General features: G+C 38.1%; 1 protein-coding gene and 1 non-coding gene across 2 annotated transcripts in view; both read left to right on the plus strand.

The window, feature by feature from the left end:
- GALNTL6 (polypeptide N-acetylgalactosaminyltransferase like 6) overlaps window positions 1-25,463 on the plus strand; it is a 1,387,945-nt gene that overhangs the window by 616,212 nt on the left and 746,270 nt on the right. The window lies entirely within an intron of this gene.
- On the plus strand, window positions 15,146-15,252 carry LOC122686393. The gene has a single exon (XR_006338753.1). It is a non-coding gene; the product is annotated as a U6 spliceosomal RNA (small nuclear RNA).

Here is a 25,463-nt window from a genome sequence, read left to right on the forward strand (position 1 = left end):
TGCTTGAAATTCATAGCTCCAGAAAATATGGTCACTTTGCTCGTGAAGTCTTTAAAACTGGCTTCATAGCAATAGAGAAAAATGATAAACTATTTTCAAATGATAGAATCATTATAAATATTGCAAAGTGATTTTTTAAAATCGGCTTGGATTTATCCAGTTGACCTAGTTATCAGAATGCTTTAAAAAAAAAAAAGGAACATGTGAGCACTTCTTGGTTTAGATATTTTCTGCAGTGAGCTTGGTAAACAGAGTATTGTTTTAGCCTCAGAATGTAAGCCTACTGTCTATAAACATGGGAAGGTGTAAGCCTGCAGGTAAAATTTCAAAGCCAACACAGTTTTTGCTTTCTGAAGCTCACCAAAGTTAGCAATTTTTTTTTTCTAATAAGGTCTCAGAAATACATTTAACAACTTAACTTGAGGCCTCTAACAAGGCTTCATGATAACTTTAAAGCAAGACTAATCCTAGGCTTATCTCCAAATTCCAGGCAACCTTTGCGGCATCCATATGGAAAATGTTGAAATGTGTGAACTAAGCTGCAGCTTAGCCTCAGAGACGGGGCGTATTTGAACCTGAGAATTCTCGAAATTGGTGCCCTGATATGAATTCAAGTTGAACCTAAGGGAACTCGCAGGAGAGTTGCTGACACACTTCCCTTAACACAGGTCGGGGTGGGGACAGGGCGCTACTTTGACCTGGATGTTGTGCACAGACACACATACATAGTTACACGCACGTGTGTGTGTGCACGATCATACACACACACACACACACACTCACACACACATACACTGGCGCCTGCTTGTTTCAAACTTCCTGGACAGAAAAAGAAGGGAGCTAAGTGTTTGAGATTCACAAACACCTATTATTTTCCATATTCTAGTTAGAAAGAAAAGCGGAAGCTTGAAACCATCCTTCCTATCTTAGCAAAATCAGCAACCTTAATGAAATCCAGTTCACTCTTCCCCAGAAAGCATAGCTCCTCGCTCCTCAAAAAGTGTGGTCCTTGGACCAGCAGCATCAGGATCACATTGAGACTTGTCAGCCTGGCAGACCCCCAGGCTTTACCAAGACGTACCAGAATCTTCATTTCAACAAAATCTTTGTGTCACTTTTATGAAAATCAAGGTTTTAGAATAACTGTCATGTGTCTCAGAACTGGGACTGATGCTTCAGTGAGTAATATAGCTGCATAAATAGCTTAACTTCAGAAATCTGTTTCTTATCCATACTATTATGACGTACATTTTTCTATTTGTTCTTATTATTTAGCATTTAGTTGATGTTGGATTTATAAATTTGTAAGGGGACATTTGGGATGGGAATTCTATAGTATTACCTCTACATTCTTTTATGGAACATTTGTGAGTACATTTATTTGAAAAAAAAAGTTGAAATTTTCACAAATCTGTAGACATTTACTCTGCTTTCTTATGGACTCATTTTACAGGAATTTTATATTGAATTTCAGGTTACTGCTGTTACTCCTCCCCAGCCGATGTTCATTCTTTGTTATACAAATGTGCCTTCCAATATTTTGCTGGTCTATTTTGCTTTGAAGCCATTTAAAAATTTTCTTGTCAAATTCAGATACCATATGTATGTGTATACCCACACATACATACACATGCAGTTTCTTAAAGGCCCCTATTACCATCAAAATTTTAGATTCTTCACATAGTTAAAAGTCTCTATGAATCTTTAAAATACTGAAAATATTTAAGTCATTTTACAAATGGTATTGACAAGTCTTGAATTTCAGATTCTATTTTATTCAAATACTCCCCGGTTATACCATTAAGGAAAGTTGCCATTACTCACTATACCATTAAGGACAGTTGCCATAATCAGACAAATCAGCAGGCACAAGTGTTATTTCAACTATTCAAAGTTGAAAGATATCATCAGCGTGAAAAAATTGTAAAGTAGATGAAAACTGGTAATGCACTTCTATTTTACATAATAAGACACTAACATTAAGTGCATATAAACATTCAGAGATGACAGTCAACAAAAATGGATGTGTGCTGGTTTTCTGTAAGATAGTCCATGAGACTGCAAGATGAGCCGTTTTTATGTCTCGTTTATTGAGCACCAGTCATGCTAAATCAATCTTGAAATTGTTTAGATGTATTATTCAGATTTTAAGTTAAAAGATAATTGCATTGTAAAGTCAAAATATAATATTAAAAGCTAATAAGTAGCAGGAACTGGTAAAATCTTATAAAATTCAATTGCATTCTTTTCTATTTAGAAATTTGTTATCATCTGCTATAGAATTGAAAGAAAGAATATTGATTTCTGATATTTGCATGTCATGCCATATAATGACAGTTCTGTTTTAGTGATTATTTAGCATTTGTCATTGAAAGTGCGTCCAGAGTATAGAGGGGTACTGTTTTCTGGGGCATGAATATGAATGTAGAATAGTTGTATGTTATCAGTATCAAAGGAAAACCAGCATGACAATTTCTAGAGTTGTCCCTTATTCGCTAAGTTATCTCGAACTCTTTGTGACCCCATGGACTACAGCACACCAGGCTCCTCTGTCCTTCTCTATCTCCTGGAATTTGCTCAAGCTAATATCCATTGAGTCCATAATGTCATCTAACCATCTTATCCTCTGTTGTCCCTTTCTCCTCCTTCCTTCAATGTTCCTCAGCATCAGGGTCTAAAGAGTATGTTTTGTAAATTCTAAAACACAAAATCAAGTCATAAAAAAGTCTATTTGTATTCATAAAATAAGAGTCCTACTAATCAATGGCAGAATATGCTTGAATATAATCTGTCTTAGAACACAAAGCACTCCTAGGATTTCTCATCCTCTTTCTTGTTCAGTTGTTGGATTGTGTCTGCCTCTCTGCGACCACATGGACTGCAGCACGCCAGGCTTCCCTGTCCTTCGGTATCTCCCAGTCTTTGCTCAAACTCATGTGCATTGAGTCAGTGCCATCCAACCATCTCACCCTCTGCCATCCCCTTCTCCTCCTGCCCTCAGTCTTACCCAGTATCAGGGTCTTTTCCAATGAGACAGCTCTTCACATCAGGTGACCAAAGTATTTGAAACTTCAGTTTCAGCATCAGTTCTTCCAATGAACATTCAGAGTTGATTTCCTTTAGGATTGACTGGTTTTATCTCCTTGCAGTCCAAGAGACTCTTGAGAGTCTTCTTCAACACCACAGTTCACAAATACCAATTATTCTGCACACAACCTTCTTTATGATCCAACTCTCACATCCATATGTGACTCCTGGAGAAAGCATAGCTATGATTATAAGAACCTTTGTTGGCCAAGTGATGTCTCTGCTTTTTAATATGCTATCTGGGTTTGTCATAGCTTTCCTTCCAAGGAGCAAGTCTCTCTCTTTCTCTTTCCTTTAAATTAAAAATACAGTCTCACATGATATAAATGTCTATGTAATCTAAGGACATATCTGACAAATTAATGAGAGGTATGTGTCCTTGCTGAGTGCCATCTTTATTGTAAAATTCAGACTAGCATCTTTGTGCTCTCTTTTCTTCTGTAGAGCAAGTGAATAACCCCTCCAGCTTTGGGGATTTTTCCTGAGGGTTACAAATGCTCATGAGGATCATGGCCCTCATGATGACCATTGGAATGCTTTCTTTATCCTGGTAGAGACAAATTATTTTAAGTAGACACTTATTTTGCAGATGAGGATAAAAGGTCTTGGCATACTATAAAGGCATGTGTTGTTCTTGATGAATTGTTTCATGAATTTGTCTTTATATGACTGGCCCTAGAAGATTCAAGCTGGTTTTAGAAAAGGCAGAGGAACCAGAGATCAAATTTCCAAAATCTGCTGGATCATCAAAAAAGCAAGAGAGTTCCAGAAAAACATCTATGTCTGCTTTATTGACTATGCCAAAGCCTTTGACTGTGTGGATCACAACAAACTGTGGAAAATTCTGAAAGAGATGGAAATACCATACCACCTGGCCTGCCTCTTGAGAAATGTGTATGCAGGTCAGGAAGCAACAGTTAGAACTGATCATGGAACAACGGACTTGTTCCAAACAGGAAAAGGAGTATGTCAAGGCTGTATATTGTCACCCTGCTTATTTAACTTATATGCAGAGTGTATCATGAGAAGCGCTGGGCTGGAGGAAGCACAAGCTGGAATCAAGATTGCAGGAAGAAATATCAATAGCCTCAGATATGCAGATGACACCACCCTTATAGCAGAAAGTGAAGAAAAACTAAAGAGCCTCTTGATGAAAGTGAAAGAGAGTGAAAAAGTTGGCTTAAAGATCAGCATTCAGAAAGCTAGATCATGGCATCCGGTCCCATCACATCATGGCAAATAAATGGGGAAACAGTGGAAACAGTGGCAGGCTTGATTCTTTTAGGCTCCAAAATCACTGCAGATGGTGACTGCAGCCATGAAATTAAGACACTTACTCCTTGGCAGGAAAGTTATGACCAACCTAGACAGCATATTAAAAAACAGAGACATTACTTTGCCAGTAAAGGTCTGTCTAGTCAAGGCTATGGTTTTCCCAGTGGTCATGTACGGATGTGAGAGTTGGACGGTGAAGAAAGCTGAGCGCTGAAGAATTGATGCTTTTGAACTGTGGTGTTGGAGAAGACTCTGGAGAGAGTCCTTTGAGCTGCAAGGAGATCCAACCAGTCCATCCTAAAGAAGATCAGTCCTGGGTGTTCATTGGAAGGACTGATGTTGAAGCTGAAACTCCAATTCTCGGGCCACCTGATGCAAAGAGCTGACTCATTTGAAAAGACACTGATGCTGGGAAAGATTGAGGACAGGAGGAGAAGAGGACAACAGAGGATGAGATGGCTGGATATCATCACCGACTCAGTGGACATGAGTTTGGTTAAACTCTGGGAGTTGGTGATGGACAGGGAGGCCCGGCGTGCTGAGGTTCATGGGGTTGCAAAGAGTCAGACTCGACTGAGCAACTAAACTGAACTGAACTGAGAAGTTTCAGAACTTTGGGGGTTACATTTGTTTGTCTTCTAAATAAACTCATAATATATCAAATTTGGTGAAATTTATTTCAGTTCCCTTTGAGTAAAATATATTTAACTGAATAAAAATAAATTTGCTGAGACTTTCATATTAATAGGCATTTTATGTAGTGTTAATTAAAAACTGTTTTTAAAATGTTCTAATGTAGAATTTGAGACTAGAGTGTCAGAATGGACCAGTTCTAGATGAATTTTGAGCACCAAAAATAAGTATCTTCGAAAACGTGTAATAGAATGAAGAGGCACACCTAAATTCGATTGTCTAGTTGGGCTGTAGTTAGGTACCAAATATTGAAGCATATTTCACAGTTGAAAATTTTTATTATTGCTTTCTTTTTTCTTTTTCACTTAAAATATTCTGTGTATTTAAGTAAATGAAATAAATTAAAAATAACGTAACTCCTGTGAGATCTTTAAAAATGCCATATGGAAAATTTAGTCCATTTGGGATTTATAAGTATTTATATTTCCTCTATTCATTGGCTTTAAGCATTTAAAATTATTTTCATTTAAAAAAATAATACATCTCATCTAATTGTCATTTTTCTAACTAGCATTTTGCTCTTTTACAGTTGTATTCTCTTCTTAATGTTAGTTTAAAGTGTATGAGATTGTCATTGTAGAACATTAATGTCATCTTTTCTAGAACATTAATATATAATTTGTAAATCATTGTCAATTAATTGAACATTGTCATTTTTTGTAGAACATTAATATATAATTTAATGTATTTCAACCTTCACAGGGAACCATCTTAAAACCTCTCTCTGAACTGAGTAATTACTTAGGGCTCATGTTTTAAGCCAGGCCTTCTAAAGACAGGGAAGGGCAGTTCCCACCCTCAGGTGGTGGGTGTGGGTAAGCCCCTCTGGCTTTCCGGTTGCTTTATCTGGATGAAAACTGCAGTGAATTAATATAGGTTTGGCAAAGAATAGAATGCTTCTTTTCAAAGCAAAACTGTTACAGCTCACTGATGTCACAAAGCATGACTTCCTCAAGAAAAAATAAATTGCACAATCCATTTTATGGCAGATTAAATCCCATTTATTTTCCTCGCAGACAGCTGTTTTGAGTAGGATTGTCACTCATTTGAAACCATTTTCTGGATCCTGGGCTTCAGGTCTTGGGTAGGCATGACATTCTCTGATGAAATGAAAGCTTATATTGTATGATTATTCCCCTTGTCAGCAAACCTCAGCTAGTGAGCTTTAATAAAAAATTTTTTTTTAAGTTTGGTGTTTCAAACAGTTATTTTTTGATATCTCAATATCCCTCTGGTCTTAATTAAAAAAGAAATGCTCAATGCATTGACACAGTGCAAAAAAACTGAATATAATTCCTTCTTTATCTTGACTTACAACAGTTCCTTAGAAAATTATCAGTCTCTCATCACTCAAGGTTTTTGATGAGGTGGCAAGTTTTAGACATCAAATGCATCAGTATATACGAAACACATTTTAACAAAATTCTCTAATGAAAATTAAATCATTTATGTCCACTAAGGAACAACTCCACAGTGGTGGTGTTCATTCAGTCAGACTCTTTGCGACCCAATGGACTGCAGCACACCAGGCTTCCCTGTCCTTCACTGTCTCCCAAAGTTTGCTCAAATTCATCTCCACTGAGTCGGTGATGCCATCCAACCACCTCATCCTCTGTCGCCCCCTTCTCCTCCTGCACTCAAGAGTCTTTACAGTGAGTTGGTGAGTCTTTTACAGTGAGTCGGTCTTTGAATCAGGTAGCCAAAATATTGGTGCTTCAGCTTCAGCCTCAGTCCTTCCAATGACTGTTCAGTTTGTTTCTTTTAGGATTGACTGATTTGATCTCCTTGCTGTCCAAAGGGCCCTCCAGAGTCCTCTCCAGCACCACGGTTTGAAAGCATCAGTTCTTCAGTGCTCACCCTTCTTTATGGTCCAGCTCTCTCATCCGTACATGACTACTGAAGAAACCGTAGCTCTGACTAGACGGTTGTTGGGAAAGTGATGTCTCTGCTTTTTAATACACTGTCTAGTTTTGTCATAGCTTTTCTTCCAAGGAGCCAAGTGTCTTTTAATTTCAGACTGCAGGTAGATCTTTGAGACGAAAGAAATGGCAGGGGATCTGGTACTTTTGTCTAAAACTTTACAAAGTTTTAAACATCTAAATTTTATAGATGAGTAAATGGAGACAGGGAGGTGACATCCTAGGTCACACATGAGGGCAGCTTTATCTGCAGACATAAATGCTACATGAACCTCAAATGGATAACGCTTCTGCTTAGGAAGCCTGGATTCCTCTCCTCTGTAGTTTTCTCATATGTCAAATTCTGAGAAACTAGAATCATTCTGATAAGTACCTGTAATTTGATATAGCTGTGCTCCAGTTACATAGACACTAGATAATTGAATCTAATTTATTAGCCATTTTCACCTTAGGTTCAGGGTCATGATAAAAACCATTTCACTGTGTACACACACATAGTAGAATGGAGAATTTCTGAGGAAAAAAATGACTTGAATGCACAAATTCCAGTATCCAAAAGGCCTTATACCCTTGCGGGGGCGGGGTGGGGGGGGGTGGCAGCAATCAGGTCTTTCCTCCTGGAGAAGAGTGTTTCTAACACTGAGAGGGTCAAAAAGTGATAACACGTCTTAAAACATAGATATGCTTAATGTTGCTTCTCAGGCTGATTCATAGTAGAATTTATTGAGGTAAGTGAATGGGCTCTAGGCTGGCCCCTTGTGAATCATCTAAGTCTATCTTCTCTGTGGATGTATTGTTGCGTATTTAGTCTGCCTCACTTCACAGAAAGTAGGACACTCGAGATTGCTGTAGGGGAGGGAGGGGCCCACTGGTGTAAAATATTCCAGAAAGTGAGAGTCTTTCTGGGACTGAGAAGCTGTTGGGGGGGAGGGGGGCAGGGTAGGGGTGGGGATGCCTGAGCAAATATCTGGTATCGGATTGAATACTAATGAAAACATCCTTATTTTTTCATTTTTTCTGTTTTATCTCCTAAAACTCTATGTGGAATATGTATCCACAAGCCACCAAAAAAGCTAGTGGCTGCCTCAATAGGCCAGAAAACTCTGACCCCTACATTGTAGTGGGACAGTGACCCAAGGAACCTTAATTTTACACCCTGAATAAACTTGAACTCTGTAACTTATCATTTTGACTTTGCATATTTCTACAGGATAAATTGGGCTTCCCAGGTAGCCCTAGTGGTAAAGAATTTGCTTGCCAGTTCAGGAGACAAAAGAGACACGGGTTAGATCTCTGGATTGGGAAGATCCCCTGGAGGAGGGCATGGCAACCCATCGGAGTGTTCTTGCCTGAAAAATCCCATGGACAGAGGAGCCTGGCAGGCTACAGTCCAAAGGGTGACAAAGAGTCAGACATGACTGAAGCGACTTAGCACAAGCATGCAGGATAAATTAAGGCCACCGCCAACCTCATGGAGATATACCACAGGTTTGAAATAACATTTAAGCAATTGATTTCTTTCAGATTGGGTACATTTATTTTTTCTTTTAGTCTCGTTCACTTGAAACACTTAGGAAATAAATGAAAGGTTCTGTGGAGAAAAGATATTTATTTATTTTACAGTATTGAGGATTATAAAATCATGGAGTCATTGGGACAGATAGAAATATAACAAGCAGTTAACAGCCTATGTGTTAAGAGTCTTGAATCCAAGTCTCAGCTCTGCCACTTCAGGTTTAGGGACCTTAGAAAGGATTGATGTAACCCTAGATTATAGAAACATCAAGCTATGATTTCACTATTTTTTCCCTTTCAAAAAAAATTATCTCTAAACTGAAAGGTTTGGAAAAATAAGTCACTTGCTATAGAGAGGAAGGTAGCAGGAAGATCCATGACCGCTTCAGATAAGCTCAAGCTTGAAGGGCTAAATGATCACCATGAACTTGGAGAAATTACAAAATTTATCTTTTAACTGAGAATGATCTCCATGAAATGATGATGAAGGAAATAACTTCTTGAGATTGGAGTCTGATACACATCGAGTTTATATCTGTAAAAAGGCACATTTCAGGTTCCAAAGTTCAGTGAACTTGCTTATGATTTTTTGGAAAAGTTTTTTTTTTTTTTTTTTTAAGGAATTGCATCCATGCTTTTTAAGTAACACTACTAGGCACTAGTGTTACTTAAAAGCTGGAGAACACTCTTGAGAGTCCCTTGAACTTCAAGGAGATCAAACCAGTCAATCCTAAAGGAAATCAACCCTGAAGCTCCAATACTTTGGCCACCTGATGCAAAGAACTGACTCATTGATAAAGACCCTAATGCTGGGGAAGATTGATGGCAGAAGGAGAAAGGGGAAACAGAGGATGAGATGGTTGGATAACATCACCGACTCAGTGGACATGAGTTTGAGCAAGCCCTGGGAGACAATGAAGACAGAAGCCTGATGCAGCCCATGTGGTTACAAAGAGTCAGACATGACTTAGCGACTGAGCAACACAGAAGTAGTAATACTCATGGTAGCAGGAAGCACTAGGAGTCAACACAAGTCAGTTAAATGTCAGCCAGACTTCATCCCTGGATGGGGGAAGGGTATGGCTTCCAAGCTCAGACTCTTAGACCTGGGACTTTCACCCTAAGCCAAGGAGTGACCATAATTTAATATGCCCTCAAGAGATCAAACTGCCTTGCCCCCTTGGCTCCCTCGTATAGCAGATGGCTTTCATAGGCCACTCTTTTAAACATCTGAGGTTACCTCAATAACATGACATTGAGCAGCCTATAGATGCGCTCACCTGCTAAACCACTTTGTCACACACACTTCTCTAGGAAATGTGAGACATACATGAGTAATGGTGTCTCCACTGAAACAGAAGCCAGGCTGAATAGGAGATGTCCTAATAAGATAACTTTTGGTGGTATGCTAAGCTCCCTGGAATCCCTGAAACTGTCATTTTTGCTGGCCATAGTCTTTATGTTTTCCTTTACTTGAGATCGTTATGCCTCAATATGAAGCCCTAAAGAGACCCAGACAGCTTGGCAATCCTGGCATCCTACCTAAGACCATAGGTGACATGATCATCTTGTAAATTGCCACAGGTCCCTCATTGCATAAGAATTTATGAATCAAAAGGAGAAGTCATTCTGATGGGCAAAGATTCAGGGAAGTATAAACCAGAACTTCCTTCATTTATCTGTAGCTGGTTAGTAGCAATCAGCCAGCCTAATGGGAAACACTGAAAGTTCATCAGTGATGTTTTCTTAGCCAAACACTTTCTTCCTGCAGAAACGCTTTCTTGTAACTGGCAAATGGGACTGATAAATAAGGTGCCCTTAATGATGACAACCTTGATTTTAACCATCTAATAATCTGGAAACTGCATGCTGATCTGCAGTGACATGATGATTTCAGTAGTGTAGAGTATAGTTTGAAGGCAGGAGGAGAAGGGGACAACAGAGGATGAGATGGTTGGATGGCATCACCAACTCAGTGGACATGAGTTTGAGCAAGCTCTGGGAGTTGGTGATGGACAGGGAAGCCTGGCGTGCTGCAGTCCACATGGTCACAAAGAGTCGGACACAACTGAGCTACTGAACTGAACTGATCAGAAAGTATAGTTAATCAAATAAGGCCACATTGACTAGAGATCAGGGAACTGATGAATGATTCCAAAAATTGTATCATCCAGCATGGAGGAACCATGAAGGAGACTCCATTTAGGAAAACGAGGGGTCTGAAATCAAAAAGACTATTGCACTCGACTTTATAACTGACTTTGGAACTGTCTGTGATTTCACTGCTCATGGTAAAAATTGTAAAATAATACTCATTGGTAGAACTTGAAAGAGAATAACCATGAATACTTTCAATGAATATGTGATTCCTTTGTATCAGACTGTCGACCCAAAAGCACATCTGCTGTGTGTAATTATTCAGATCAAACCCAGGTATGACAGACTGAACTCTTCTGTAGGCCAGAGGCAGTTTCTTTCAAGCCCTGAATAGAAGGCTGCATTAAATATTTTCAGCTTGTTCCCTAATTGTCTTTCTCTGTTTCTCCTTATCTTTGAAACGAATGAACCTACTCCATGGTTTCATGTTTAGACACCTGATCATTAAGGATAGTGTGTAACATAATTCAGCAAATGAATATAGCATGCCAAACATATGTTTCAAGTTTTAGGAATGCTGGCTGCTTAATATCTATGTCCGGCATGGTCCTCTTCCTCTGTCCTTGTCTTGCCATAATAAAAAATTAAAACAAGGGGGATTCAAGAGGGAGGGGACATGTGTATACCTTTGGTCAATTCATGTTGATGTAGGACAGAAATCAAACCAATATTGCAAACCAATCATCAATCAATCAGAAAAAAAAAAAAAAAAGACAGAGCAGAAATCTCACTCAGGCAGGATTTATTAAACAAGTGACATGAAAAAATACACTCCCCAGATGTGAGAGTGGACTAACCCCATTAGGAGGGGCCCCACACCTTTAAGGTTTTTCTTTTTATATCCTTGTTCCCTCCCCCAAGCCGTCCTAGGAGTCCAGTGTGTTTCACCCCATGTCAAAAAGCGTGTGTATGCAAGACCAATTAGGGAAAGGGACTTGTTGGGCATGTTTTTCCTGCCAAAGCTCCAGGCTGTAGATTTTCCCTTTGTTCTTTTTTTTTGCAGGCTTTTTAATTTCTTTGTCTCCCTTTTAGCTGCAGATTTTTAACCACAATTTTGGACTCTTTACCTACCATCTCTAAAATTTGTTGTTACCTCTTTGAGAATTAAAAAAGGGTTATCTTGCTAATTTTAGGGGAAACTCTGAGTCTGTACTACAGAATAGTTAATATTTTATGGTAAATTCAAATCCCTTAACAATATAGGTTGAGCTCCTGAGATGATTTGGCCTGGTGAAGGCTCTTTCCTGGTGAGAGATGTTAATTACAGGGCATCACTGGTAACAGATACAGTGATTGATCTGTTCAATTACTTTAAGCCCCTGTCCCTTTTAGGATCAGAGAAGAGCTGTAAGGGAGCTGAAATCCAACATACCCAGTAAGAAAGCTACCCCATGCTCTCATATCAGTGCTGAGCTTCATTCCTTCTGGTGTTATGGAGATGCTTGCAGATTATGGTTCTACACTTGGTCTAAAAATGGACCCTAGGTTAACCTGTTGCCAAGACATTGCATGGTGAATAATATCAACATCTTCTATTCATTTTCAGGGTCAGCAAATGAGGTTAATTCTCTTATTTAATCAACAGCGTGTCAGAAGAGGCAGAAAATGGGGCATGGTGTCTAAGGAAGGGGCCTGGGCTGTGCTCCATTAATAACAAACTAGTCACGTCAGCCAGTGTCTCCTCCTTCCCTTCTCTGTCATGAGAGGGGCTGGTGAAGTAGGTGCTTTGGGCATGGTTGTAGGTGTGTGTTGTGGCTTTACTTTTACCGATGTTGTCGCCAAGAACAAGCTATTTATCTCACTTGTCATGTACTCATTGGGAGGTTGAGTTTCTGCATATAAAGCAATTAGAACTTTGAAGGGTATAAACTGGGCACTTAATAATTTAGGCTGTTATTGTCTTCTGTCAATGTTGAAATTGAACTAGATGGCTACTGATTCTATCTCCAACAGTTTTGGCCATAGAATTAGTATCTTTGCTTCAGAGATGATTAAAACATGTTTAAACAAGTAATTATTTTACTTTAAAGCTATAAACTTAGAACAGTTGCAACACATTGGTAGAAAAATTACCTAAACCTCAACAAGGGACAAACACACTATCTTTAGGGGTTTCTGGGCTCACTGAGTTTTCATCAAGCTGATTCTGAAGCTGTATAGCTACCACTGAAAATTGTAATTCTGAGAAATACAGAGTCTAAGGAGCTCCTCATATGAGATTTAGATAATTAAAGTAAATTAGTTATTTTAGAATTTAATTATTTATTCTGATTAAATAAATCTAGGAAATGGAGTAGTTTAATTCAAGTTTTTATTGCTATACAGTTGTGTCTGACTCTTTGCAACCCATGGGCTGCAGCACACCAGGCTTCCCTGTCCTTCACTATCTCCTGGAGTTTGCACAGACTCACGCCCACCAAGTTGGTGATGCCATCCAACCATCTCATTCTTGTTGCCCCCTCCTCCTCCCACCTTCAGTCTTTCTCAGCATCCAGATATTTTCCAATGAGTCGACTCTTCACATCAGGTGTCCAAAGAATTGGAGTTTCAGCTTCAGAATCAGAACTTCCAATGAATATTCAGGGTTGATTTCCTTTAGGATGGACTAGATTGATCTCCTTACACTCCGAGGGACTCTTGGTTGCATTGTAGTTAGGATTCTGGGCTTTCACTGTCATGGTCTGGGGTGATTCAATCCCTGACTAGAGAACTGAGATCCCTCAAACCACATGCACAACCAAAAAAAAAAATAAAATAAAATCCACTCAAAGTACCTCTAATTAACTTATTGAAATGCACCTTCTGACTTATTCTGTCTCCAGGTTTGTCCTACTGAAATCCATCACTCATTATCAAAATGACTTTTATTACCACCAAAACTTTGCCAATCACTATTTTTAAAACTCTCCTTCACTTTCTGGGGGCCTCACCCTCACCTGCCCCTTGGAGTCCACTCTTCCTCAAGAGGCTCTGAGTTCTTGGCATCTCTACTCACTTTCTCTAAACTCCCTCTTCCAGTCATTGCCATTGAAAAACCAAAATAGCAGGTTTTCCCTCCACACGGTATATGTCAGTCACCTCTGATATGTTTTCAGTCCTATTTTTTGACCTGAAATGTATCTCCGTAAAACGTCCCTTGCTTCTGTGTCCCTATTTTGACTAATCCTTTAAGACTAATATGACACCTTCAGCCCACTTGCCTTGAAACCCTCCCATGTCAGGCTGGGCCACTTACTGTTGCTGGCCAAAATCTTGGCTTTCTCTGCCCACCGAAGCTGAATAAAAAACGTGGAGGAGAATTTGGAGGAAACAGAAAGGTGGCTTTAATTCCCAGCTGGTGGAGAGGGGAACAGTAGGCTCATGCCTCAAGAACTGTCCCCACTCCATGAGGAGCTTCGGGGCTTATATCAGATGAGGGCTCCCAATCAGGAGTAGTGATGAGGAACAAAGGTGTGAGAATCCTGTATTCTTCTTTCTCTTGCATTGTTTCAAAAACAGTCATAGACTGGTGTCAGTAACCAGGAATTGAGTCTAACTGTCCAGTGGCCCTGCCCTTTCTTTCCGATATGTAAAAAGAGAAAAATACAAGAGATGGCTTGCAGAGCAAGTGCTATAAAGGTGAGTGCTAGATACAGGATGTAATTAGCGTAGAGTTGAAGTCACTGGACTTCCCAGGTAAAGAATCTGCCTGCAATGCAGGAGACCCGGGTCTTACTCCTGGGTTGGGAAGATGCCCTGGAGGAGGAAATGGCAACCCACTCCAGTATTCTTGCCTGGAGAATCCCATGGACAGAGGAGCCTGGTGGGCTACAGTCCATGGGGTCACAAAGAGTCAAATGTGACCAACACTTCCAAAGGATAATAGGTGCAGAATGTAGTTCATGCAGAGTTGGGGGGCAGAAAAGCAAATTTAGTTACAGATTACAGAATAGGAAGTGTTAAAGTAAAAACCATGAATGTTCAGGCCTGCTCGCTGTTCTGTCTTTTTTGTTCTCAGGAAAAGCAAAGAAAACTCCTTCCTCTTTTTCCTTTTCACTGTAACATTACTATTTGAGAGGCCTAGAAAGGATTACTTTAAAACAATCAACAGCTTCAAAATCCTGTGACTCAGTTTTCCCAGCAGTAAAATGAAGATAATAGTACCCATCTCATCGAGAGGTCTGAAGGATTAAAGCGAATACATTTAAAGTACTTAGTGCTTGGCACAGAGAAGCCCATAACCCTGTTGGCACTTCCCTTTAAGGATTATTCCTCTTTACTGTTGCAATTTTTCTCCATTAATATCATTTCAATTTCCACATTATTTGGATGTGCATTTCTGTCTATCCCCACTACAAACTGGTGAGCTCCTTGAAGAAGGGGATTATCATGTTTATTTTTTTATGTCTGAGTCTAGGTCATAGTCATAAAAGTTTTACCAATTGGACCAGCCTGTGTATTCATTCATACGCTTTTCCCTGGGAAAAGAAACCATTCTTGTCTTCAAAAGTAAACATATGGTGCTCGCTTCGGCAGCACATATACTAAAATTGGAACAATACAGAGAAGATTAGCATGGCCCCTGCACAAGGATGACACGCAAATTTTTGAAGCATTCCATATTTTTATGGAATTTAGAAAGATGGTAATGATAACCCTATATACAGGACAGAAAAAGAGACACAGATGTACAGAACAGAATTTTGGACTGTATGGGAGAACGCGAAAGTGGGATGATCTGAGAGAATAGCATTGAAACATGTATATTAACAAGTGTGAAACAGATCACCAGTCCAGGTTGGATGCATGAGACAAGTGCTCAGGGCTGGTGCACTGGGAAGACCCAGAGGGATGGGATGGGGAGGGAGGCGGGAGGGGGGTTCAGGATGGGGAACACATGTAAATCCATGGTTGAAACATGTCAATGTATGGCAAAAACCACTACAATATTGTAAAGTAATTAGCCTCCAACAAATAAAAAATAAAGGAAAAAAAAGAAAATTTAGGAGTAGAAGGAAAGGCAAAAAAAAAGTGAACATATGAAAAATAGGTTCAGCTATTGGTAGAATTTATGTCTTCACCCCCTTTAGCTTATTAAAATGATCAAGAGATTCCACAAAATAGAAAACTTTGCCACTTCATATAGTGATATTTGTTAAAGATAATGGAGCTTCCAGCGACAAAATGCTTCTTTGCAACAGTTATCTCCAAAACTAACAAGCTCATGACTTACGAAGTTATTTAGAGAGTTTGTAAGTAATTTAAGTTATGGTATTAATTATTTTGGGCTTGCCTGGTGGCTCAGTGGTAAAGAATCTGCCTGCCACACAGGAGACTCAGGTTCAGTCCCTGGGTTGGGAAGATTCGCTAGAGAAGAAAATGCAACCCATTCTGGTATTCTTATCTGGGAAATCCCATGGACATAGTGCTACAAGTTATAATGTGTCCTATGTAACATTTTAAAATTGTGAAAACAATTAGCATGCTTATGGTCTCTGTCCTCACATTGGACAGTCAGCTCTGAGAGCAAATTCAGGTTTGTCACGCTACATCCCCAATGGCTGAAATACAGAGGAGAGGATTCTTAATTAACATTTGCTAAATAAATTAATATATCATGGATGAAAAAGCCCCCCCTTCATTTCAGAAGTAAAACCATAACATCCTCAGCCCTCATGGTTGAGATGAATTTCAATTTCAACCCTCATCTTGATTTTCCTCGAATTCCTTCTTATGCATAAACTTCAGAATTCATCTGGAAACCTAACATGTGAAATCTTTTTAAAAAGTCATACAGTATATAGTACTTTCTTCTAAGTTTTAACATTTAAGTAAGGACAAAAGTTCACAGAGTCCTATTAATTTGGTAACCCGACAGAAATCAAAGTTATTTTAAGAGCTTAAAAAGCCAGGCTGACCCACCTTTAGACACTGGGTATAATTGAAGACAATTTCAACTTCCATTAAGAGCTCTGTTATGTGCAGGCCCTGTCAAAATCTAGAATAAGCCTTATGTCACTGCAAAAAAAGCAGCAATTCATCTCTATTTGTTTCAACTTGACACTGGCTGGTGGAGGATAGGAGACAGAGAATTTGATAGCATGTGTTTTGGTGATGGCTATGGTTTATGGACCTGAAGAAGGCAATGGCACCCCACTCCAGTACTCTTGCCTGGAAAATCCCATGGATAGAGGAGCCTGGTAGGCTGCAGTCCATGGGGTCGCAAAGAGTCAGACACGACTGAGCGACTTTACTTTCACTTTTCATTTTCATGTATTGGAGAAGGAAATGGCAACCCACTCCAGTGTTCCTGCCTGGAGGATCCCAGGGATGGGGGAGCCTGGTGGGCTGCCGTCTATGGGGTCACACAGAGTCGGACACAACTGAAGTGACTTAGCAGCAGCAGCAGCATGGTTTATGGAAAGTTTTCTAATTTGTCATCCACTTTTTATTGTCTCTATTACTAAAGGTCATATAGAAGCTACATATATATTGTTTTCTGATAAGCGCTTTTAGGTAGATCTGACTGACAAAATAGAAACTGTTTGCTGTTTAAATTTTAATTTCAGGTAAAATTTTCAAATCTAATTGGTGTCTTTCTGTTTTGTTCACTATATTATGTTGTGCTTAGTCAGTCAGCTGTGTCCGACTCTTTGTGGCCCTATCAACTATATCCCGCCAGGCTCTTCCGTCCATGGGATTCTCTAGGCAAGAATAATGGTGTGGGTTGCCATTCCCTTCTTAAGTCCCCTGCATTGGAAGGCAGGTTCTTTACCACCAGCACCACTTGGGAAGCCCTTTTTCTTCTTTCCTTAGGATTAAAAAACATATTAACTCCTCACCAGCTTCAGATGTTAGCTGATTGATGAATAGAAGAGACATAAAGTTCTCAGGTGTCCATTTGGTACAGGAAGTGGTCTCAACTGAGGAATTAGAATTTTCTGAGGTTTAGGCTTTAAAATTAACACCCTGTGAGTTGTAGTGTGCTGTTTTTATGGATAAATTTCATTGGGAGAGAGAAAATAGAGGCAGGGAGAAGAGTTCTGTTTGTGCAGACAGCTCTGGGATTGCTTTCTCTTTTTTGGCCAACAGATAGGCTGGTGATTTTCTCACCATGCTGACCAGACTGCAAGCTTGAAAAGGGCTCCTGGTGGGGGAGTATTTTCATCTGTGTGGGTTCATCTTATGATTTATTGAGACAGAATGAAGTAGAAGTTGTACACCTCAGTCATTGGTTGGACCTTGATACAATCACCAGATAATGAATCTCCCCCATAAGGGCAAGTTTTCTTGAGATGATATTGCTATCACTGTAAGCTTGTTCTCCTTTGTGTATTTGAGTTAGATCTACAGTGGGAAAACTGTGTTAAACTGTGTGAAAAAATAGTGCTCCTATGAGAATAAAACTTTGTTCATCTCATTCACTGATCGTTTTTAAGATGTTATTTCAATGTCCTGACTTACATGCAAGAAATGAGAGTAAGGACTGTGCCACATCTTTGATTTTAATAGACATGTTAATGCAGATAGGTTTCTCATTTTGTACTTCTACAAATGGACAGAACAAAATCTCCTGAATGAATAATATAGTTATACTATGTAAATCTTATATAATATAGTTATACTATGTAAATAGTATAGTTATACATGTTTTCTTCCAAAGAAATTTAATTTCACCTTCTAAGACATGAATATGTGTATGTCTCATGAACACATGAGAAGGTTAAAGTTTAAATTTATAAAACTTCAGGCTTTTAACCCTTTTTGTCAACACCTTCACTGTCTATTAATTAATAAAGGTTCTAGTTTATTTTCTCATATTAGCTGAGGACATAAAATGATAGCAAAAATACATCTGAAGAAAATTGTTTTATTTTTATTGCAAAAAGTTTTTGCTGTGGAGAATACCAGCGAAATAATATCTGTAAATAAGAGGGGTATAAAATTTTCAGGAAGGCTTGCATTGGTTTTGCACTACATCAGGAATTATTAAATATCTTATATCGTATGCAAGTACTACTTTACAGCATTGTAAAGCAAATATCTTGCAATAAATTTAAAAAAAAAATAGGTCTACAAAAAGGTTCATAATGACGATAACCAGGCTCTTATAGAAGAGCAGAGATGTTGTAAGTGCTATGAACAACTTTTTCAGTCACCCTTCACCAAAAGGGCCACATAAGTGTGTGCAAACAAGAGCAAATCAGTCCATGCTAAAGGAAATCAACCTTGAATAGTCACTAGAAGGACTAATGCTGAAGCTCCAATACTTTGGCCACCTGATGCAAAGAGCCAACCCATTGGAAAAGACTCTGATTCTAGGAAAGATTGAGAGCAGGAAGAGAGGGGAATGACAGAAGATGAGATTGTTGGATGGCATCACCCACTCAACAGACATGAGTTTGAGCAAACTTCGGGAAATAGTAAAGGACAGGGAGGCCTGGCGTGCTGTGGTCCATGAGGTCGCAAAGAGTCAGACACGAATTCATGACTCAGTAACACAGGAATGCATGTGTGTGTGCATGCTCAGTCCTTCAGTGTGCCTGACTGTTTGGGACCCCATGGACTGTAGCCCACCAGGCTCCTCTGTCCATGGGATTCCCCAGGCAAGGATCCTGGAGTGGTTTCCATTTCTTTCTCCAGGGGAGGTTCCCAACTGTATATGGTGTTATATACTCTGATGTAAAGTTCTAATGCTGAAGTTATAGTTCTTAAATAATTCTTGTTGCAAGAAAGAAGCACTTGGCAATACCAGAGCTGGAGCACAGTTCCAGGGAGTAGATACGAAAGTTTAGAAGCTGCAAACTAGAGTCAAAAGGAGACCTGGACTGAGCCCCTATTTTATTTTCCTCACAAAGGAGTATAAGACTGCAGCCAGCACTCCAGGGCTCTGAGACGATGAAAGATAGCCTGTTTAGTTTGCAAATATTTGACACAAGATTAATGTCAATTAATAAATTACATAACACTGATCATGCATTTATATTAAAAATACTGTATACAAATTAACAGGCAGTAATTGAAATACCCTTATGGCAGAAAGCAAAGAAGAACTAAAAAGCCTTTTGATAAAAGTGAAAGAAGAGAGTGAAAAAGCTGGCTTAAAACTCAACATTCAAAAAACTAAGATCATGGCATCTGGTCCCATCACTTCATGGCAAATAGATGGAGAAACGATGGAAACAGTGACAGAATTTATTTTTGTGGGCTCCAAAATCAGTGCAGATGGTGATTGCAGCCATGACATTAAAAGGCACTTGCTCCTTGGAAGAAAAGTTATGACCAACCTAGACAGCATATTAAAAAGCAGAGACATTTGTCTACTCAAAGCTATAGTTTTTCCATAGTCATGTATGGATGTGAGAGTTGAACTATAAAGAAAGCTGATCATGGAAGAATTGATGCTTTTGAACTGTGGTGTTGGAGAAGACTCTTGAGAATCCTTGGTCTGCAAGGAGATCCAACGAGTCCATCCTAAAGGAATTCAGTCCTAAATATTCATTGGAAGGACTGATGTTGAAGCTGAAACTCCAATTCTTTGGCCACCTGATGGGAAGAACTGACTCACTGGAAAAGACCTGATGCTGGGAAAGATTCTAGGTGGGAGGAAAAGGGGAAAACAGGATGAGATGGCTAGATGGCATCACCGACTCGATGGACATGAGTTTGAGTGAGCTCTGTGAGTTGGTGATGGACAAGGAAGCCTGGTGTGCTTGGGGTCCATGGGGTTGCAAAGAGTTGGACACAACTGAATGACCGAGTTGAACTGAATGGAAATACCAGTGACTTGTTGAAATTTAAATGAAATTTCTTTGAAATAAATTACAAGAATATTTGGTTGGGTTGCTTTTTGTAACTGTATATTCAAATGAAGAAAAACTCTCATAATTTATCATTTCTATTCCAGAAGTCTGTCTTTTGTTGTAGGGACCTAATGCTTGGTAATAATATAAATTATTGAATTATTAGTAGTTAATATAATTATTAAAGAACTCGATAATAATTGTGATAATCTATAATAATTGACAATATTTGTGATAATAATATCACAATAATAATTGTGATATGTTAATAATAATTAATATAATAATTGAAAAACTCACACTACCTACACACTGATTTCTAAAGCATATGTATTTTCCATGACAATTTAAAAACTGTATCTCCTTGAGAGACTGTGTATTTATAAACTAGATAAAGTTGATGTTTATCTTTTATTTACATCAAGTCAATTATAAAGATCTTTTATTAAATAGTTTATGTTGCTCTTTTTGATGATTTTTTCTAAACCTTTTCAGTATTCAGCACCAGAAAGAGTCAGTATAAGATGGATATTATTTTGTTAGAATTTTACTTGTAATTTATACATTTTTTTCCTTTTTCGTGCACAAAGATGTGCACTTAGTTTAATAGGGAAAAAATAAGAACATTGACACTCTAATATGCATCCATTAACATCAGTCATTTTAATGGGATTTCAGAACAAAGTAAAGCTATTCCCTTAAAGTTTTAAAAATGTAATTGGAATCTGTAAAATATATTCCATATAATTTACAATGAAAAAGAAATGACAGTCTAAAATGGTTATATTCCATTGTTTTTGCTGTTTTGTTTTGTTTTTTTTCCCCACAATGAGGACATTTAGTACATCTCATCCTAAAGCAATTTTGGTTTTTTGGTTGATTTTCAACTTGTCAAATTGTTTACTCCTTTTCCTTTTTGCAGTAGATGTTAATGAGAATAAAGTTTTTATGTATGTGAAAATAAATTTACCATTGTAACAGTTATGGTGAAGAGGGAACCTGACAAATCTGAACATTAATAGTTCATGTTCCTGTCATACTTTGAACTGTAGATTTAGCTTAACTACCTTCTGTTAAGCAAACTTTATGAATTGACATAATTTGCTGAAGACATTCTAATGTAAACAGTAATGTAAATGGAATTTGAATCAAAGTTCCCCATGGATATTATTCCTTATTTTTATCGATTTTTTTTTTTTGCTTTTTCTAAGAATTTTAGACAAAGAAGATCTGCTCTTTGGAAAAAAGATAATTGTTTCTTTCCTTTAAATTTATTTCCTTTTTTAATGAATGCTTTATTGATACATAAATCACATACCATAAAATTAACCATACTAAAATATACAAGTTAGTGTTTCTTTATTTTTTTACAATATTCAAAGTTGTCTAACCATCATCACTATTCAATTTTTAGAGTATCTTCATCAGCATCTCCCCCCAAAGACTGTATCCATTAACAGTCATTCTCCATTCCTCCCTCCCCTCAACTCCTGGTAACAATCTACCTACCTTTTGTCTCTGGGAAAAGCTTTTAATTTGTAATAATCACACCACTGATAAATCTCATTGAATAGATAAATCTCAGCTTATCAGAGCCTTCTGTGTCTGTATTTGCTTATCCTGGACATTTTATATAAATAGAATGAGATAATAATACAGGGGTTTTGTGACTGACTTCTTTCCTTTTCATAACATTTATAGTTTCATTCATGCCGTAAGCATGTATAAATACCGCAGTCCTTTTCATAATTAATAACATTTCACTTTAGGAATAGATCACAGTATATTCATTAATTCATCAGTTTTCATCAATAATGCGGCTGTGAACATTCATGTACAAGTTATTATCAGGATCAGCATGTCTTCATTACTGTTGAGTATCTATTTAGGAGTCCAGTTGCTGGGCCATATATGTGTTTAACATTTTGAGGAATTTCCAAACTACTCTGCAAAATGGCTGTGTAATTTTATAATCTCTTGGTAATTTTTGAGGATTCCCATTTCTCCACATTCTTACCCTCACTTGTTATTGTCTTTTTTTTTTTTTTACATTTTAGTCATTCTATTGCATAAGTGGTGTCTTATTGAGTTTTTGATCTGCATTTCCCTAGTAAATAATGGGGCTTCCCTTGTGGCTCAGATGTAAAGAATTCACCTGCAGTGAGGGAGACCTGGGCTCAGTCCCTGCGTTGGGAAGACCCCCTGTAGGAGGGCATGGCAACCCACTCCAGTACGCTTGCCTAGAGAGTTCCACGGACACAGCCTGCTGGGCTACAGTCCATGGGATCACAGAATCAGACATGACTGAGCAACTTTTACAGTAAATAGTGAGGTTGAATATTTTTTTCATGTGCTTGTTTGCATTTTGTCTATCCTTTTTAGATAAATATAAACTTAAATCCTATGCTAGCTTTTTTTTAATATTTGATCTTTTCATTATTGAAATATAATGATTTTAGCATATACTGAATATGTGTGATATCAAATATATAGTTTACATGTATATTCTCCCTTTGTGTGGACTACCTTTTCATTTTCTTGATATTCCTTTGAAACACAGAAGTTTCTAATTTTAATGGAGTCAAATATATATTTTTCTCCTTTTCTTTATTGTCTCTAGTGCTTTTGGTGTCACATAAAACTATATTGCCTAACGGAAGATTAAAAAATTTCTCAAAGCTGCTCTCTTCTAAATGTTTTATGCTTTTAACTTTTGCATTTGTTTTGATCCCTTTTGTGCTAATTTTTGCATACTGTATAAGGAAGGGGTCCAGATTTATTCTTTCCAAATGAATATCCCACTTGTTGTCCCAGAACAAGCTGTTAAGAAGAGTATTTTTCCCTCATTGCATTATCTAGCATCCGTATGTGTGTGTGCTAAGTGGCTTCAGTCATGTCCAACTCTGCACCCCATGGACTTTAGCCCTCCAGGCTCCTCTGTCCATAGGACTCTCCAGGCAAGAATACTAGATTGGGTTACTGTTTCATCCTTCAGGGGATCTTCCCAACCGAGGGAGCAAACGGGCATCTCCTGCATTGGCAAGTAGGTTCTTTACCACCAACACCATATAGATGATTTTAGGTATCCATATCAGAAATCAAATAACCAAAAATTATAAGAGCATTTCCATACTCCCAGTTGTATTCCATTAATCTATTTGTTCATCCTTATAGAAACCCGCTCCAGTATTCTTGCCTGGAGAATCCTATGGACAGAGGAGCCTGGTGGGCTGCTGTCCATGGGGTCGCAGAGTCGGACACGACTGAAGTGACTTAGATGCATGCTTGCATTGGAGGAGGCAATGGCAACCCACTCCAGTTTTCTCACCTGGAGAATCCCAGGGACAGAGGAGCCTGGTGGGCTGCCGTCTCTGGGGCTGCACAGAGTCGGACATGACTGAGGCAACTTAGCAACAGCAGCAGCATGCAATAGACAGCATATTGATTAATGTACTTTTGTAGTAAATTCTGAAATCAGGAAATGTGTCTTCCAGCTTTTTCTTTTTAAATATTCTTGCTCTTCTGGATCTATAACATTCTCATATGTCTTTTAGGATCAGCTTTTCCATTTCTAAAAGAATGCAGCTGAATTTTTTTATGGAGATTATTGAATCTGTAGGTCAAATTTAGAGGATATTACCATCTGAAAAGCAGTGAGTGTTCTAGTCCATGAACATGAATATCTTTCTGTTCATTTAGGCTTTCTGTACTTTATTCACTAATGTTTTACAGTTTTCAGTGTACAAGACTTGAAGTATTAAATTTATTTCTAATTGTTTTATATTTTTGATGCTATTATAAATGGAGTTGTTTTCTTAATTTCATTTTCACGGTGTATTACTGGTATATAAAAGTACAATTGATTTTATATGTCAATTTTGTATTCTTCAGCCTTGCTGAAACTGATTAGGCATACATATCCAAGACATGCAAAGAACTCATACAAATGAATGGCAAAAAAAAAAAAATCCACTTCAAACTGAGGAGAGGAACTATAGGCATTTCTACAAAGTACACCATACAGATGGCTAACAGGTACATGAAAAGATGTTCTATTTCACTAGTTATCAGGAAAATGGAAATCAAAACCACAGTGAGATATTACCTCATATCTATTAAACTATCATCAAAAGGTCTACAAATAGCAAATGTTGACAAGGATGTGGAGAAAAGGGAGCCCTTGTATGCCGTTGGTGCAGCCACTATGCAAAACAATATGGAGGTTCCTCAAAAAACTACAAATAGAAGCTCTGTGCCATCCAGCAGTAGACTTCTATTTTCTTTTGGGTATTTATCAGAAGAAATAGCAGCAATTTGAAAAAATGATATGCACCCATGTTCACTGTAGCATTAGCCAAGATATGGGAGCAACCTACATTGTACATCAATAAATAGATAAAGAAATTATGGTATGCACACACACACACACAATGAAATACTATTTATCCATTAGAAAGAATGAAACTTTGCCATTTGCCACAATATAGATGCACCACAATGGCATTATGATAAGTAAAATAACATGATAATAAAGGAAAAATGTTATATGATTTCTCATATTTGTGTAATCATATATAGATAGATAAACAAGCATACAAACTAACCAAGCCTATAACTACAGAGAACAGATTGGTGGTTGCCAGAAATGGAGGTGAAAATATGAAATTGATTATTAGTTCTAATTTTATGTGAGTTTCATAAGATTTTCTGTATATAGGAACATGTCATCTACAACTGGAGATTATTTTAACTCTTTCTTGCCAATCTGAATACCTTTTACTTGCTTTCCTTACTTGATTTTCTCCAGTATAAAGTTCAATAAAAAGGTAATATATACATCCTTGCCTCGTCCTCATCTAAGATGGAAAGAATGCAGTCTTTCTTTGTTATGTGTCTAAGTGCCTTAAGCTGTGGTAGATGCCCTTCATCAAACTGAGGAAATTTCCTTTTAATCCTTATTTCTAGAAAGCTTTTGCTATGAAAGGACAATGTATTTATGAAATGCTTTCTCTACATATGTTAAAAAGGTCATGTG

This window comes from Cervus elaphus, chromosome 29, assembly GCF_910594005.1.
Source record: "Cervus elaphus chromosome 29, mCerEla1.1, whole genome shotgun sequence".
NCBI classification, from domain to species: Eukaryota; Metazoa; Chordata; class Mammalia; order Artiodactyla; family Cervidae; genus Cervus; species Cervus elaphus.